At 37.0% G+C, this 17991-nt stretch overlaps 1 protein-coding gene across 2 annotated transcripts in view; it reads left to right on the top strand.

Annotated features, from left to right (window-relative positions):
• LOC117403283 (muscarinic acetylcholine receptor M3-like) overlaps window positions 1-17991 on the top strand; it is a 100260-nt gene that overhangs the window by 65164 nt on the left and 17105 nt on the right. The window contains exon 4 of one of the 2 annotated variants that reach the window (XM_059023820.1): window positions 4740-4795. The exons of the other annotated variant lie outside the window; for it this stretch is intronic. The gene's annotated coding sequence lies outside the window, so the exon portion shown is untranslated. The remainder of the gene's footprint in view (window positions 1-4739; window positions 4796-17991) is intronic. 2 annotated transcript variants of the gene reach the window in all.

Genomic DNA, 17991 nt, shown 5'->3' with positions numbered 1-17991 from the left:
TCATTACCATGTAACATGCATTTTTAATAGAATCTGCCAGCAGTAGCTTTACTTGACTTCTGTCAGCTTCAGGTGGCCATGCATTTTCTGTCTTTGATCTGGTTGGTCTGGCACCTTTACAGAAAATCTATTGCCATATGCCATGAGGAGATGACTGGCCCATCTATTCACCTTTTTACAAGACTCACTGCCTTAATTGTAATTGTATAGCCTAATATACATGCCCAAACACATTACTTAAAATAACATTTCTTTAAAAAAGGGATTTCACATGATAATACAGTTATTATAGAATTTGGGAAAAAAAGAATAACCCCCTATGCTGTTTATATACTGTCTCTGTTTTTTGGGGGGTTTATTTTTTAGTCAAGGAAAGCTGATCACCTTCCTGTTAGTGTCATTGCCTTTCAGGATTCATATTGAAATGAAGCTCTGAATTATATGTATATATATATATATATATATATATATATATATATATATATATATATATATATATATATATGTATATTAGCTCAAAGAGCCAGCATATATATATATATATATATATATATATATATTTTTTTTTAAGCATTACCTGATATGAACAAAAATTAAATGTTATGCCAGGGTTACTTTTTGAAAACGAGCACGATTTACAGGTGTAAGATCAAAATTTGCTTTCCATGATAAAATGCTTCATTATCTATTGTGCTTGAGTGCAAATAAAGGTGCAGCGAGCTATAAAACATTTAGAAATGTGTTAGCTCTGTCAATGCATTTAGTCTGAAAATATCAAATGTTTCATTTAGGCACAAAACTCCACAATGATTGTAAAATGCATTTTTTTTAAAATAAATTACTTTATCCCATATGTATAGTCTGTAACAAATACAATACATTGGATATCATGAGAGCTGCAGCTAATATTACAATTAGGTGCATTTGTAATTGTAACTTTTAAATAATAATAATTTACCTTCTGGCAGTAAAGATATACACAAAGTAAATTTTGAAACGTACTTTTTACTTTGCAAATTTGTATAAGGAGGCTTGTTTTTTTGTATACTGAATGTATCAAAATGTTGATTTTACACAGTAAGCCACGTAATGATCATTAAGCAATCATCCCATTACATTACATTAGCCATATGAATTGTTCATCCCATTACTACAAAGTATTTATTAGCAGATGGCTACTGACATTTATTTAACCCTTACATATATGGCAAGCCGAATGATCATTTAGAGATATCTCAAATTGCATTTTAAGATATCTTGAAATATTTAGATATCTGTAAACCATTTGCAGATATCTTTAAATGAATATGAGATATCTGTAAATAAGGTATTCTGAAGATATCTTAATTTAATTTCAAATTGATTTACAGACATCTTTCAATAATGTTTTGCTAGCATGGTACGCCAAACTGTCATTTTGAAATATCTTGAAATAACTTCCCGTTCATTTCGAGGTATCTCTAAATCATTTTAAGATATCTTGAAATAACTTAATGTTCATTTAGCGATATCTTGAAATGAACAGGAAGTCATTTCAAGATATCTTTAAATGACTTCCTGTGAACATGCTCTATGTTTTCGATTGACTATACTGTCCAATTAGAGATATCTCAAAATGAACAGGAAGTTATTTCAAGATATCTTAAAATGATTTAGAGATATCTAGAAATGATTAAAGATATCTCAAAAACATTTTTAGATATATCTGAAAATATGTTTTAGATATCTCATATAAAGCTCAATTAAAATTGTATCTGGAAATCATTTTGAGATATCTCTGAATGTATTTTAGATATCTTAAAATGTTTTAGAGATATCTTTAAATATCTGAAGATATCTTCAATTATTTTGAGATATCTGGATATGATTTAGAGATATCTTCAAATATTTAGAGATATCTATAAATTAATTTGTTTAATCGCTAAATGATAATTTGGCTTGCCATATTACATCCCTGTGAATATGTATAAAAGGATTTTAAAAGGAGGTTTTTTCAATATTTTCAGAGAACTCATAAGTATAAATACATTATTTAGAGGTTTTAATTTACCAGTACACTTTTACGCAAATCATTTGTTAAAAAAATTAATTACATTTCCTTTTTTATGGATTTTCTGTTTCTGGCCCCGATCCCTAAACAGTATAATTAATATAACAATTGATTGGAATCTGGGCATTTGATAGATTATGCTGCATATATGTTTTTTATATATATTGTTATTGGTTTTCTTTTATTTTTTTAATATAATGTTTAAAAAAAGGGTTATTCATAAGGAGCCCAAAGACAAAGAAAATCCACTCTCAGTTCTTGTGCATTATATTTTGCTGTTAAACTTAAGCATGTTGAGTTATTTAAGACGGTCTTCTTTCATGGATTGACGTTGCTCTGCGAAAATGTGTCGATATGAAGAAACACTTCTTTCAGCATCCACTGAATTAGTAAAAATTGATAAATATATTTTAGCCTTTCTTGCTAAATTGGGAAATAGTTATTCTGCATTTCTCCAAAATTTGGTCAAAGAGATTCCACTACCGTTTCCTTTTGCTACAGCTGATATCCCTCCATTTCTGATTCACAGTAAGCATCAAACCCTGGAATACAATCTAACAGGGCGGTTTCTTTATCCAAACTACAAACTTGTTGTGAGTAGAAAATCCTTACTGCCTTCAGAAACTTGTGAGCTGGTTGAATAAAACAGAGTTTTATTCGACATTGATCAGGGTTGTAGTAGCTTGTCAATTTTTCATAAACTTTGTGGAAAGTTTTAACACACTGTTTGTTTATACTGGCATCTGTGCTGTGCAACTCTTGTGCCAGTGCTCGGTATGTATTTATTAATTCTGCAACTTTATTATACGTTTGAGGAACTCTAACGTTGCTACTTTCAAACCACTGTATAAGATCTGTATAAGTCCCTTACCATGCGTTGTAATCGGGGAGAGTTTAGACGCCTGGTGGACATTGCTGCGTGTGATCTCTCAAAAAAATGCTTTTTGATTTTGTTGGTGCATCCATCCAAAACAGCAAGTCTCGAGGTAAGCTTTTTCTTTAAATTCAATTTCTGGAATGGCCATAATTGTCCCTCGTAATTAGGAGGTACAGTAGTATCCGTGTATAGGTACACCTCCTAAGAGAACACTTCGGCTAAGACAGTGGTGGCCAATACACCAAACACTGCAATCCAAATTTTTGTTGGATCTCAATGGGCTCCGCGATCCACCAGTAACCTATGACCAATAATTATTAGCGGGATTTAATATAAGTGTCCAATACGTAATAGCAATAATAAAATAAAACAACCACAACAACAAAAACAGACACTTTACGCTAACTTTTTTAGGTACATGTGCGCCTAAGTTAAAAAAAAAAAAAAAAGATAGACTGAAAAATTTAGGGGCACATAATAATAATAATAATAATAATAATAATAATAATAATAATAATACCATTTTTTCTCAAATGTATTGTTCAATATGTACATATTTTTTTTTCCTCCCTTTCTTACATAACACTTGTGCAGTTCAATACTTTTGCATCAACAAAATTAAAATGGACTCTCTTTTTTTAACTGCTTGGTAGCATGTTCCTCCGAATGTGCTACTTGCCTGTTTATGGTAGCGGGATGGCCTGCCTCTCCGCACATTGTGTGCCGTTTTGAAGCACTGTGTTTAATATATTTTCATGTTTGAACTTCTGGCTCCCTGATAAAAATGCAGTCTTGCCTGCCATCAGTTCCCCTGCATCCTGATAAAACGTGCAAAACATGGATCTTTTTAACATTGTCAAACTTAAGCCAGGGGAAATCTTTTAGCCACTGCTGGATGAACTTGTATTTTACAACTGTGAACACGTTGTAACCAACTCGAGGTTCCCTGTTCGCTTTCATCTTCATACCTGCATTGCTCATTTCTTGTAAAGACGCTGACATATATGAATTTGTTATTTTCCTCATCTTGGTTTGAGAAACTGTCTGGAAACTAGTAGCCAGTGCACTAAATCAGTGAAATTGGCAGGGTATGGGATTTGTAGTTTTTAATGTGTGATTAACAGTGGGCACTGGAGACCAATAAACTACATTCCCAGAGTACATTACGATTGAGCTATGAGTTTAGATTTGACTGTGAGTTTTTTTTCTTTTGTTTTATACTTTTCAGCTGAAAAAATAAATCACGTTTATTGTTTATAAAATACGCCGCTATTTCTCTTGCTACAAAAAGTTGGAAATTGTTTGAGCTCTTGAAAAAAACCTGAATTAGGCACAAATCACAGAGCAAGTTGGTGTTTCTAGTTCTGGTGAGTTGCTTCACCATTCTGTTAAATAATTGTGTGCTTGTCTTGAATATTGCTGCTGTACATGTATTCATAATTAATCTAGAGCTGCTGCATTTTGTAACGTGTGTAGGGGTGCTGTGTTAATTTAGTTTGACAGTTAGTTTATTAATGTTAGTGTGTCTGTTTCTTTATTATAGTTTATTAACATGCACTTGTCTATTGCTTTTCTCTTACTTATTCAGTTCATTTCCTATGCTGATGCACGTGCGTCATGACAAGTAATACATATTTATTTATTTATTTATTTATTGATTCATATTTTGTCTGGTGGCTAACTCTGTCTTAAAGAACACTTCGGCTATAAGAACACTTTGCTTGCTTCCCGAGGGGTGTTCTCTTAGCGGGAGACTGCTGTATTTTCTAATAATCCAGAATTTAATATGTTGATTCCTTAATTATTCTTTAGATCAGTTTAGCTGGAGTGGCTACACGGACATCTGGAGGTTTCAAACTGACCCGCAGGTTAGTCCTAACATTTTAATTCTGTGAATTGCGCAGGGCCCTACACATACAGTATGTACTGGAATACATATGTTTTCCGTCATGATACATTAGTAACACTTGTATCAGATATTCAAACACAGTTACCAACATAGTCAATTACTATCAAATTAATCTGAAGTAAACATGAATGACACTGTATTTTCCACACTTGCCCACAGGTGACATTGAAATAAGTGGCATTCATGACAGACTACTGCAAGTTTAGGGTTCAATATGAATGATGTATATTACTATTACAAAATATGAATTTACATAATAAGCATGGATCACGAATTGACATTTGCTTCAAAATTAATTCAAATCTATACTGTGTGTCAGTTCATGTGTAACTAAAAATATACATATACAGTATATGTACACCCCGGGGGATGAATATCTCACTCACTGTAAGTCCACTAAATTACCCTGCAATTAGATACTTTGGACTATACTGTGTTAAACTGACTGATTTAACTTGTAGAAAGTTGGCATGCTTGTGATCGTCGTTGTTGTGTTTGCAACATTTTGCCCAGTCTCTGCCTTACAGACGAAGAAAGGATGTTTGGTGATAATTTGAAGGGCGAATATACTGTTCAGGCTTGAATGTTATGGCTTTTTTGAGGTCACCGAAAATATGTATTTTAGTTACCGGTGTTGAACCCCCAACAGATTCATTATTGACAGCACTGTGTACAATAGAAAATGCTCTGGATATGTATCTTGAAGTGCATATTGGGATGACAATTTCTTGTATTGCATAAAGCAAATCTACCATATGTCAAAAATTCCTTAGTTGAGCTAATTCATTTTTAGAAGCAGATTTTTATGAAAGTTGCATAGTTCTAAGTTATGCCACATATTCTATCATATCAAACACTTTTTTAAGGATACTTCTAGTATCATACAATTCAGGAGGATTCACCAGTGCTGTAAAATGCTCTAATAAATTACAGTACAGGTTGATCAAATCACCCCTGAGTCTGATGTAATTCTACACAATATATACTGTATGAACTTGGTCTAATACAGATTGCCTGCACTCGCAATGGGTAAATCTTGTTGAGGACACCAGCAATATGGTAGCCCAAACTAAACAATAAAATGTGATTGGATTTTTCATCTGGGGGCTATTCAATTTACAAAATAATTCTGGAAATAGATATTGTCACAATATCAGACAATATAGAAAAGCTCAGTAAATCCCCTGATATTCCTAACAGTAGAGAAAAATACACAATGGTTGATGGAGATGATGACAGTCAGGTTTAATAATCTCCAACAACATGATACATATTAAACTGACATTCAAATGATACTGTATTTCAGAATATGATAATTCTGAAAGTACTGAAAGAAAGTTTCTTCAAATGAGCTCATTTGAGCCCTCTCTGTTGTGAAAAATTTGATTTTGAAATTGAAATAACAAAACTGAGATTATGAACACCCATTATTTGGGTGATTTGTTTTGTCACTTGAGAAAAGAAATCTGCAAATCTGTTAAAAGCTTTGGCTTTGATTACATTTATAAATCTGAAATATAAACAGGTAATAATAAAGGGCTAGGACAATATTGGTGAAAATGTTATATAAAATAGACAACACAGGAGTAATACTGCATTTATATATTACTACAGATTACTATGGTAATTAAGAAAAATATATATCTTAAGATCAGGATTCCCTGATAAAAAGTATTCCTAAATGATTACTCAACTGGATCTAAATCCTACATCTGTGTTGTGACTAATGCTGAAGATGGGAAATGCAAAAATGTATTTTTCAGTCCAACAAAAGCCTCTCACGATTCCCTTTGATCTATGTACTATACTCTTGTCACAGATGGCTTTGTGTGGCGTGTGGGTGGTGACGTCAGTCCAGGAAATGAAACATAAACACAGATAGTACGGGGCAAAACGACGCTGCTGCGCTCGTATTTAATAAATAACAAAAATGAACAGTTTAAACAAAAACACATAAAGAAAAGGGCACTCTGGCCAAAGTAAAACAAACACTAACAATTCTAATTATTTTAAGCACACAAGCGCCTTGTTCGCTGGCTGGTAGCGTTCACTCTTATTCTCATTAATTCTAACACATTTCCCCTCAATGAGCCGAGGCGGTCTCTTATATATCCTGTGGCTGGAGCCTTAACTACCCATCCATCAAACAATTACTTTATTAAGGCTCCAGCCACATTCTCTCGTGTTTATCTAAGGATAGGGAAATAACCACATCCTTGCCAAATAATGTCAGCTTTTCACCGGCCACAAATGATAAACAGTAACGTTGGATGGCTTTCGTCCGTCCGCACACAAATATAATAATAATAATAATAATAATAATAATAATAATAATAATAATAATAATAATAATAATAATAATAATAATAATAATACATAAATAATAAAAGGGGCGGGCACCTTGCCACAAACCTCTTGATACATTCCAGCATTATTCAGATACCCATTCACTGTGACATAATAGTAATAATATTTTTTTTTGCATCATAAGAATAGGAAATACCACACATTCAATGATCTTGGTTAGTCCTATTAGCGTGAGAACCTTTTGTACAAAAAAACTATAGACGGTACTTCTGCTGTACCAGCTTCAAGAATTCACATTGAAGGAATGCAATTCTGTCAAGGAAGTATCGCAGCAAAAGCTGCAGTGGTTGCTACGTGGTGCAATTGCTTTTGGTTATTTTATCATTCAGTTTTCTGTTAATTCACTCACACAGCTACATGCATTTCTATTTGATTGTTGTGTTGTTTCAAGGTGTCGGTTACATTATTTCACATTATACAGATATCACATTATTTTTTACTTACAATTACCCATTTATACAGTTGGGTTTTTATTGGCGCAATCTAGGTAAAGTACCTTGCTCAAGGGTGCAGCAGAAGTGTCCCTCACCTGTGATTGAACCCACGACCCTGCGGTCAAGAGTCCAGAGCTCTAACCACTACTCCACACTGCTGCCCATAAAAAAAAGAATAATACTTATTAATTCAATATTAAAAGAGTAAGTTTTCAGTTTATCAATAAAAACAATTTCTTCAGTATTTCTAGTGATTAATGAGTAGCCTGTTGGATCCTGATTCTCCTTCTCCTGTTGTGCTCTATACCTTTAAATTGTACTGAAAAAAGTGCAATAAATGTGATTTGTTATTGAAAAGGAAAGCTGCTTCAAAGTGTAATAAGTAAAGAAAGGGAGTCCTCTGCATATTTTGTCTATAGCAATTTTATGTATTTTTTAAAAGACTTTTAAAAACTTTAAAAGAACCTTAAAGTTGCACAATATATACCACAGTATGAATTATTCTATTATTAAAATCTATAATTTGCTCAAAACAACGTGGTGCAGCAGTTTGTTATAAAAATTGTATCGTGTAAAATAAATAAAGTACTTTCTTCAGTTGATGGTAAACACAATTAGAGAATGATCGGTTATATTGCTTAAAATGCAAATATTGTTGTTAAATGTTAAATGAACTAATTCAAAGGTTTTTTTTTTTTTTTTTTTTAAAGAATGTTTACCGGTACTTGAGATATCTACATACATTTGTAAGAAATCATGTTTCCATATTTCACATCTAAAAACCTTTGAATAACTGATTTTGCAGCTAAACCATTAAAGAAATGGATTCTCAGTGGGTTTTTGTTTTGTTTTGTTTTCCAGTAACCCAAACCACTCTTGTGTAAACTGGAATGTGAAAATCGAACATTAAGTGGAATGAATTGCATCATTGGATGGGTATACATGCATGTGAAAATCAACTCTACAGGCATGACTGTGTGACGTTGTCACTCGAATACATCGTGAAACAGCAAAAGTATGTCCTTTTGGCAGAGCGACTTTAAGGGCAGGGTCAATCGCTTTTTCACGATAAAAATAGCTGTAGAAACCCATGTAAATCGGAGCAGGAATCGTGCTTGTGGCTCACAAGATTTCAACGGTCAAGATCCTGTTTAACTGGCGGAATCTCACGTTATTCGTCAGCAAAGCCGTACCAAACCACACACACACAGACAAGAAATAACCCAAAAGACGCTGCAAATGTAAACCTCTCGTATAGTATGTTTGTATAAATGCATGTTGTTAAGCACAACTAACCGGACTTTGAGCCTCATATTATTATTATTATTATTATTATTATTATTATTATTATTATTAAGCTCTGCTCTTGATATTCAGTCGTTCTTTTCCTAATTGCTTGGCAGACACAGACATTTAAATATCTCTTCCCCTAAATTACTGTGAATTGAGTAATCTGCATTGGTACAGCCAACTTTTTTTCCTAAATCAGAACAGCATAGCAACGCATTTCCTGAAAAGTACGGCAAAAACATTGTGAGGAAAACTGTCGTGACTTGTCCATGTAAACGTCATAATTGTTGTATTTGTAGAGGGCCCTTACAAATGAATGGATTAATTAAACTGGTATGTTTATTTCGTTAAGTTTTAGAAGGTCTAGGTCTTATTATTATTATTATTATTTATTTCTTAGCAGACACCCTTATCCAGGGTGACTTACAGTTGTAAACAAATACATTTCAAGAATCACAGTGCAAGTAATAATACAATTAAGAGCAAGATAAATACAATGACTTTGGTTCTAGCAAGTACAAGTATGACAAAATACAATTCAATAATGGAGCAGATAACAGTGATAGTTGCATCAGGATATAATTAAATACAAAATACTACAGATTAAATAACACTTGACAGATTACAGTAATCTAAAGTACAGGATTAAATGCAGTAAAGTAAGGGGCAGATAAAGTGCAAGCACATTTAAGGAAGAGTGATAAGTGTCCAGGGGGAAAAACAGAGGAGTTCTACAGGTGCTGTCTGAAGAGGTGAGTCTTGAGGAGGCGCCGGAAGGTGGTCAGGGACTGGGCAGTCCTGACATCTGTAGGAAGGTCATTCCACCACTGCAGGGCGAGGGTGGAGAAGGAGCGGGCTCTGGAGGCAGGGGAGCTTAAAGGAGGTAGAGACAGTCTTCTAGTGCAGGAGGAGCGGAGAGGTCGAGTGGGGGTGTAGGGAGAAATGAGGGTCTGGAGGTAGCTGGGTGCAGTCTGGTCAAGGCATCTGTAGGCTAGTACAAGAGTCTTGAACTGGATTCGAGCGGTGATCGGGTGTCAGTGGAGTGAGCGGAGCAGTGGAGTTGCGTGGGAGAAACGAGGCAGAGAGAACACCAGGCGAGCAGCAGAGTTCTGGATGAGCTGGAGCAGACGGGTGGCGGACGCAGGGAGGCCAGCCAGGAGGGAGTTGCAGTAGTCTAGGCGGGAGAGTACCAAGGCCTGGACCAGGAGCTGGGTAGCGTAGTTGGTGAGGAAGGGTTGGATTCTACAGGTGTTGCTCAGGAAGAATCAGCAAGTGTGTGCCAGAGCGGAGATGTGCTGGGAATAAGAGAGGCAGGGGTCCAGGGTGACTCCGAGGTTCTTAGGTAGAATGACCATATTTGTGCTTGAATGTGACCACGTTGTGTTTAGTGCTTGTAGTTTGGCAGCCTTACATCAGAAATTAAAACCCAATCTATCTATAGAAAGGCCTTTAGTAGCTGTTTCCAATTATATAATGTATTTTATTGTGAAATGTATTATATGTTTTTTATATAAACTGCACTACCCAAAAAATAATTGAACAATCAATGTATAACAATAAATACGATTTTTAAAAACTGCCAATTTCGAACCCTTTCCAAGTTAAATATAAAAAGAAATGATCAGCATGTGGCAGATGTGAAATTTTATGAGGATTTCAACTATTGAGGAACTACATGCCAAAATTCCCAAAAACTGCCCTATTTTCAGAACTGTCAGCTATTTTATGAAAGTAGTCCAGACTAAGCAAAATATCACAAAGTACATTGCCATGGTAATGTATGAAAAAACAAGGGAAAATGAAGTTGTTTTTATTAAAAGTAGTTTTTATTTAAAATTAATAATTTGGTCAAAAGAAGCAAAAATAAATAATAATAATAATAATAATAATAATAATAATAATAAAATTAGGTCACTAGTTACATTATATATATATATATATATATATATATATATATATATATATATATATATATATATATATAATATATAATATATATATATATATATATATATATATATATACACAGACGTGCTCAAATTTGTTGGTACCCCTCCACAAAAAACGAAGAATGCACAATTTTCTCTGAAATAACTTGAAACTGACAAAAGTAATTGGCATCCACCATTGTTTATTCCATATTTAATAGAAATCAGACTTTGCTTTTGATTTTTTATTCAACATAATATTGTAAATAATAAAACAAATGAAAATGGCATGGACAAAAATGATGGGACCGCTAACCTAATATTTTGTTGCACAACCTTTGGAGGCAATCACTGCAATCAAACGTTTTCTGTAGCTCTCAGTGAGACTTCTGCACCTGTTAACAGGTAGTTTGGCCCACTCTTCCTGAGCAAACTGCTCCAGCTGTCTCAGGTTTGATGGGTGCCTTCTCCAGACTGCACGTTTCAGCTCTTTCCATAGATGTTCGATAGGATTCAGATCAGGACTCATAGAAGGCCACTTCAGAATAGTCGAATGTTTTGTTCTTATCCATTCTTGGGTGCTTTTAGCTGTGTGTTTTGGGTCATTGTCCTGTTGGAGGACCCATGACCTATGACTGAGACAGAGCTTTCTGACACTGGGCAGTACATTTCGCTCCAGAATGCCTTGATAGTCTTGAGATTTCATTGTGCCCTGCACAGATTCAAGGCACCCTGTGCCAGGCGCAGCAAAGCAGCCCCAAAACATAACCGAGCCTCCTCCATGTTTCACTGTAGGTATGGTGTTCTTTTCTTTGAAAGCTTCATTTTTTCATCTGTGAACATAGAGCTGATGTGACTTGCCAAAAAGCTCCAGTTCTGACTCATCTGTCCAAAGGACATTCTCCCAGAAGGATTGTGGCTTGTCAATATGCATTTTAGCTAATTCCAGTCTGGCTTTTTTATGTTTTTCTTTCAAAAGTGGGGTCCTCCTGGGTCTTCTTCCATGGAGCCCACTTTCGCTCAAAAAGCGACGGATGGTGCGATCAGAAACTGACGTACATTCACCTTAGATCTCTTTGGCAGTTATCCTTGGTTCTTTTTCTACCATTCGCACTGTTCAATCTGGGGTCGATTTTCCTCTTGCGGCTGCGCCCAGGGAGGTTGGCTACAGTTCCATGGACCTTAGACTTCTTAATAATATTTGCAACTGTTGTCACAGGAACATCAAGCTGCTTGGAGATGATCTTGTAGCCTTTACCTTTACCATGCTTGTCTATTATTTTCTTTCTGATCTCCTCAGACAACTCTCTCCTTTGCTTTCTCTGGTCCATGTTCAGTGTGGTGCACACAATGATACCAAACAGCACAGTGACTACTTTTCTCCATTTAAATAGGCTGAATGACTGATTACAAGATTGGAGACATGTGTGATACTAATTAAAGAAACTAATTAGTTTGAAATATCACTATAATCTAGTTATTAATTATCTTTTCTAAGGGGTACCAACAAATATGTCCAGGTCATTTTAGAATATCTTTGTAGAATAAGCAATAATTCATCTCTTTTCACAGCTTCTTTGCTTTATTCTATGACATACCAGAGGCATGCAAGTATACATGATAAAATAGCTTTTAATTTCATCACTTTTCAGGAGGAATGAAGCATTATTTCAATGAGCTGTAAGGGTACCAACAAATTTGAGCACGTCTGTATATATATATATATATATATATATATATATATATATATATATATATATATATATATATAGTCAACAAGTCAACAGCCGCAGAAAAAACTAAATAAATAATAGTCTATAGAAAAATGAACGCTATGGTGATAAAGCAGTAAACATAAAAATGCAATGAATGTGGCAACAGCTTTTACCAAGCAAACAAATAAATAAAAAACAAAAGAATAAATAAAGATGTGTGTGTACCGTCAACAGCACAAGCCTCTTCTCATCCTTTTCAAGCATCTGAAGAAAAATAAAAAAAATGAAATACTATTCAAGTTTTTATTTTAGATATTGAATCTAAATGTGTATTGGATTACAATTTCAGAGACAATTACCTTCAAAAAGAGCCATAGATCAGGTGTCTGTTCTGTTGTGGCCACTGACAGTTCTGGAACATCCTGAGTTGTGTGACTCAATAAAAACTGCAAAATATGCGCTGGTAGACATGTTTCCTGTGTGTCACTTTGTTGACGTGTAGCGTCTAAATTTGCACGTAGGAATAATTTTTTTTTCGTAGTACCTAGCCTTATACAATGACAAGGCTCAGAAACACTGATTTGTTTCCCACACTGCTTATTTTTGCTGTGAGACATCTGCTTAAGCACCAAAATTAGAATGTCTCGGCGCCCAAGGGTTAATGTTTAAGGTAAAGTGCAATATGCATCAATTGTCCAGCAAGAAAACCAGCAGTGTGGTAAATCAACAAAGACTATTTGCTCAACATTCCTCCCATAGAAACTTCGTAAATGTCCTTGGTTCTTGTTGTAGAGATGAAAATGTGTTTCACCCTGCTGATCAGATTCAGATTACATTTGACAGCAGTGGTAATGTTACACGCCCCATTACTCTTTGCTTCACTCAATAACTTTAAACAAACTTTCAAATCTTTCAAAAAGTTTTACTTGGGTCTGCAAGCATTGAAAACCAGAGTAAGTCCTTTCAGGGAAAATCTATTGGTGCTTTTTCATTACCTTTTCTACAGACAGGCCAGGAATTTAGTAGAAGTCTATTTTTTAGCCCACGTCTTGGGCTTGAAATATTGCTTTTCCATAATACTTGTTGTTGTAGCAACAAACATCAGTACCACTGGCTATGCACTGATAACACAAAGGTTATTTATGTATTTGCTTTCACAGCACAAGTGCATGGTTTCCCTTTACATAGTTATGTAGTAAAATATTTTGATTTGAAGGTTAAAGCTGCCATTAGCACTGGCACTATTCCCAGGATTCAATTTTAATTATGGCACCAAATAACAATTCATGGAACAGGAGCAAGGGCTGTGAGGGGTAAGCCCTGGGACTTGAATAGGAATTATGTGCTTGTGACTTTAGGGAGATGACATGCTTTCCCCTTGACTCGCGGAGAGCCGTCCTCATGGAGGTGAGACTGAACCGATTGGCCTCCAAAGCTGGGGAGCAAGCGTTACTTCCCCCAAGGGGAAAATGAAGAGGAGGATAGAGGATACATTTGAGAGACTAGAAGTCGCCGTGACTAACAAGGAATGCCTACGCTTCGGGAGACCGTCACAGCCGACCTCCAAGACAGAGCCACGTAGAGCGGCAGGAATTTTGAAAGAGAAAATGAAACATGCAGAGGCCAGAGAGGAACACTGGCATAAATGAAAGCAGGTTAATAGTAAAGAATACAGGGTTACCCCCTGGCTCAGGGAGGTACTACCCTCTCAGAGGTGAGACCGAACCGATTGGCCAGGAGTTACATAATGAGGGGGGAAGAAGAACAGCCTTTATTAATAATATGCACTGTAGGTTGATTATCGGAGAAGAATAGGATGGATTTTTCTGCCATAGTGGGCCCCAAAGATAGGCTGCAATGACTATAGGGGGTAGTTCGGGGAGGGCTGTGTATTTATTCTGAGAGGCTAGAGATTGGATTTCTGGAGGCCAAGCACCAGAGAACCAAAACTGATGGAGGAAACGTCCGTGTGAAGTGAGAGATCATGGGTGGCAGAAATGAAATCGTCATAAAAGAGGGAAAGGCCGTTCCAATGCTGCGGAGGGAGGACCACATCCTGATGTTTTTCCAAGCTTCAGATGATGTATTGATGTGGGCACTAAGATTTCGTACTGTCGTGGAGAGAGTAAAGATACGGGATATGAAGGTCCTGCCTTGAGAAATCATGCAAATGGCGAAATTAAAATGTCCCAAGAGCGAAAGAAGCTCTCGTTTTGAAATAGTGTGGTTGATTTGGAAGGATTGAATGAGTGCACAAATATGTTCCAGTTTGTCTCTGATGGGGGCGGGGGGGGTCTGAGGGAGGGGAGATAAGAAGAAAATCATCCAGTAAGTGCAGCAAATAAAGATCTTGGGGCTGCTGCAGCATCCACAAGTTAGTTGGGTTGCGAAGTAGAACTGCCCACTCCAACAGACACCGAAGGATCCCCGTAATAATAGCGTGGCTAGCATCAGAAAGGAATGAGTGAATTGATGCTGCTGCTGGAAGAACAACATGGGGGGGAACAGAGGTCAATGATGAGGCGCTTCTTGCCTGAGATCCTTTAGTGTGAATTGAAGGTTTTTACTACATAGGGAGGATGATGGGATCATTTTGAAACCAGGGGAGAATCCATTGGAAAGCCCGGAAATAAGATAGGAAACAAAAAAGCGGTCAGGATGGTTTTAGAGTGCCTCAGATAAAATGTTGATTGGGGTAGATCCCATGAGGAGGGTTGATTGTCATATACTATGAAGTGGGCAGATGGAAAGGGAATGGGTGTCGCCACAGAGACTGCACATATGGGGAAAATGGCATTGTTTGGATGAGCAAAAAAGAAAATTATTGCATAACTGTCTGCCACCGGAGAATTTGATGCATCCGCCGTGTGAATCTCTGAGAGCTGAGGAACTAGGCGGGGCTGAAGAATGCAGAGGTGTAACTGCTGGGAGGTGGTTCCTGAAGGGAGGAGAGTTGAGAGAAGAGGTGGGGTGAGATGAAGCCAATGAGGAGGCTGCTTTGGGGCAGAGACGGGTGGAATGGACGATGGAAGAGCATACATTCAAGCCTTTGTGCTGAAGCCACTGAAAAACTATTGATGAGATCAGAATCAGGTTGGGACCAGTCTATGAAAGCTAAGAGTAACGAGGAAAAGGAAAGAAAGAACAAAATGAAAGAAATATCAAATCACTACTTTATTTTGTGTTTGCTCCCAGTACCTTTCCCTTGCTTATATTTATTTTGTTGTTTAAATAAATACAGGCTCAAGCCTTTAAAATACCTACCTTGGCTGACTTCATTCGACTTCAACCCAGTGACATTACTCTCTCTCTCTCTCTCTCTCTCTCTCTCGCTCTCTCTCTCTCTCTCTCTCTATATATATATATCTATATATATATATATATCTATATCTATATATATATATACTGTATATATGTCATATACTTGTACTTGCTAGAACTGAAGTGGTTGTATTTTATCTTGCTCTTAATTGTATTAATACTTGTACTGATTCTTGAAATGTATTTTTGTCTACGACTGTAAGTTGCCCTGGATAAGGGCGTCTGCTAAGAAATAAAATAATAATAATAATATAAAGTGGCAGGCGGTCAAGGCTGGTCAGCGGCAAGGATAGCAAACTCAGAGGCAATAACTGCAGTTTAGTGCCTTGGCACACTTTTATTATTAACAAAATAAACAAAACGCGGGATCGGTGCAGCAGGGTGGTGGTTGGTGTTGTTGCTGGCTCTGGAGACGGCAGCAGCTCCTCCTCCTCTGGCTCTGGAGACGGCAGCGGCTCCTCCCCCTCTGGCTCTGGAGACGGCAGCGGCTCCTCCCCCTCTGGCTCTGGAGGTGGCAGCAGCTCCTCTCCCTCTGGCTCTGGAGACAGCAGCAGCTCCTCCCCCTCTGGCTCTGGAGACGGCAGCAGCTCCTCCCCCTCTGGCTCTGGAGACGGCAGCAGCTCCTCCTCCTCTGGCTCTGGAGACGGCAGCTGCACCTCCCCCTCTGGCTCTGGAGGCGGCAGCAGCTCTTGCCCATTCGGCTCTCACGACGGTAACTCCTCCCACTTTGGCATTCGGGATGGCAGCAGCAACTCTGACTCCAGCAACAGCGACATATTTGTGAGAAGTGTGTTGGCAAACTAAGCCTCAGCATAATTTATTTTGCTTTGCGTTTTATATTTATGTATTATTGAAATGATTTAAAGCAGCACATGAAAAAAGGTCAAACTTGAGTTATGTAAATGCTGTGTTATTTTTGTGAATATATTGTCAGTAGTACTAGCTGTGTGGCCCAGTGGTTAAAGAAAAGGGCTTGTAACCAGAAAGTCCCCGGTTCAAATCCCGGCTCAACCACTGATTCACTGTGTGACCCTGAGCAAGTCACTTAATCTCCTTATGCTTCGTCTTTCGGGTGAGACGTTGTAAGTGACTCTGCAGCTGATTCATAGTTCACATGCCCTAGTCTCTGTAAGTTGCCTTGGATAAAGGCATCTGCTTAATAAACAAATAATAATAATAATACTAACATGAAATTTTGCTTGTGTTGTTACTGAAAATTCTGAGCTGATGGTGCAGAGAAATACAGAGGAAAAGCAAGAAAGGAAATAAAAACAGTTGCTTTATTCACCCACATGTAACTGTGACTGAGGCTGTTTATTCTGATCAAATATATGTTAAAACCAAAAACAAATGGCAAAGAACGAAAACAAGACCAGTGTAGTTTAATACATGTTGGTTGTTAATACAGTCTGGAGTAGAAAGCAAGCACATATGATTGCAGTGATTTAAATTGAGAGGCTGTAAATTGACCTTGAGTAAGAGCAATGGTCGGACTTGTGTGGTGGACATATATATGCCATTGAGTGCAGCTCTTGCTCTGGCGGCAGCAACTGGTGCAGGCCGCTCCAATTTTGCCAACACCGACTCAAGTTCCGACACCTCTGGTTCTGGCAACCCCAACTCTTGCCTCAGTCGCCTGTTGCTTTCTTGTTGAGCTGCTGTGGCCTGTTTTAATGCTCTTATCATTTCTTTCATGTCCATTTTTCCTTTTAGTTCTATATTGGGTCAAAAGGGCACTCTCCAACCGCTGCCACCATATTTAACACGACCAAAAGGCTCGTTTGCACCCTTTCAAATACTGGACCCAGACACAAAACTGAAAGATTAATGCGGTTGCGTACTTTTATTAAACACAAAATAATAAAGCAAAAACCTAACTCCCACTGGAATGCTAAACTAAACTCTTTTCAGGTCCTTACTAACGCATTAGACGGCTAAGCCGTTTAACAGCCAAAAGCACTTTTCCACACAACACAGGTTCATACAGTACCTTTACTCAACCACACAGGTCCGCTCCACACATGGCTTATTCTCTGTCAGCCCTGTGTACAGGGTTTCCCCTGCTTTTAACCAGGGCTTAATCATCCTCAGGTGCTTCAA

This window comes from Acipenser ruthenus, chromosome 5 (genome assembly GCF_902713425.1).
Source record: "Acipenser ruthenus chromosome 5, fAciRut3.2 maternal haplotype, whole genome shotgun sequence".
Taxonomy (NCBI): Eukaryota; Metazoa; Chordata; class Actinopteri; order Acipenseriformes; family Acipenseridae; genus Acipenser; species Acipenser ruthenus.
The sequence above is the reverse complement of the archived record's forward strand: the minus strand, read 5'-3'. Positions and strand labels throughout refer to the sequence as shown.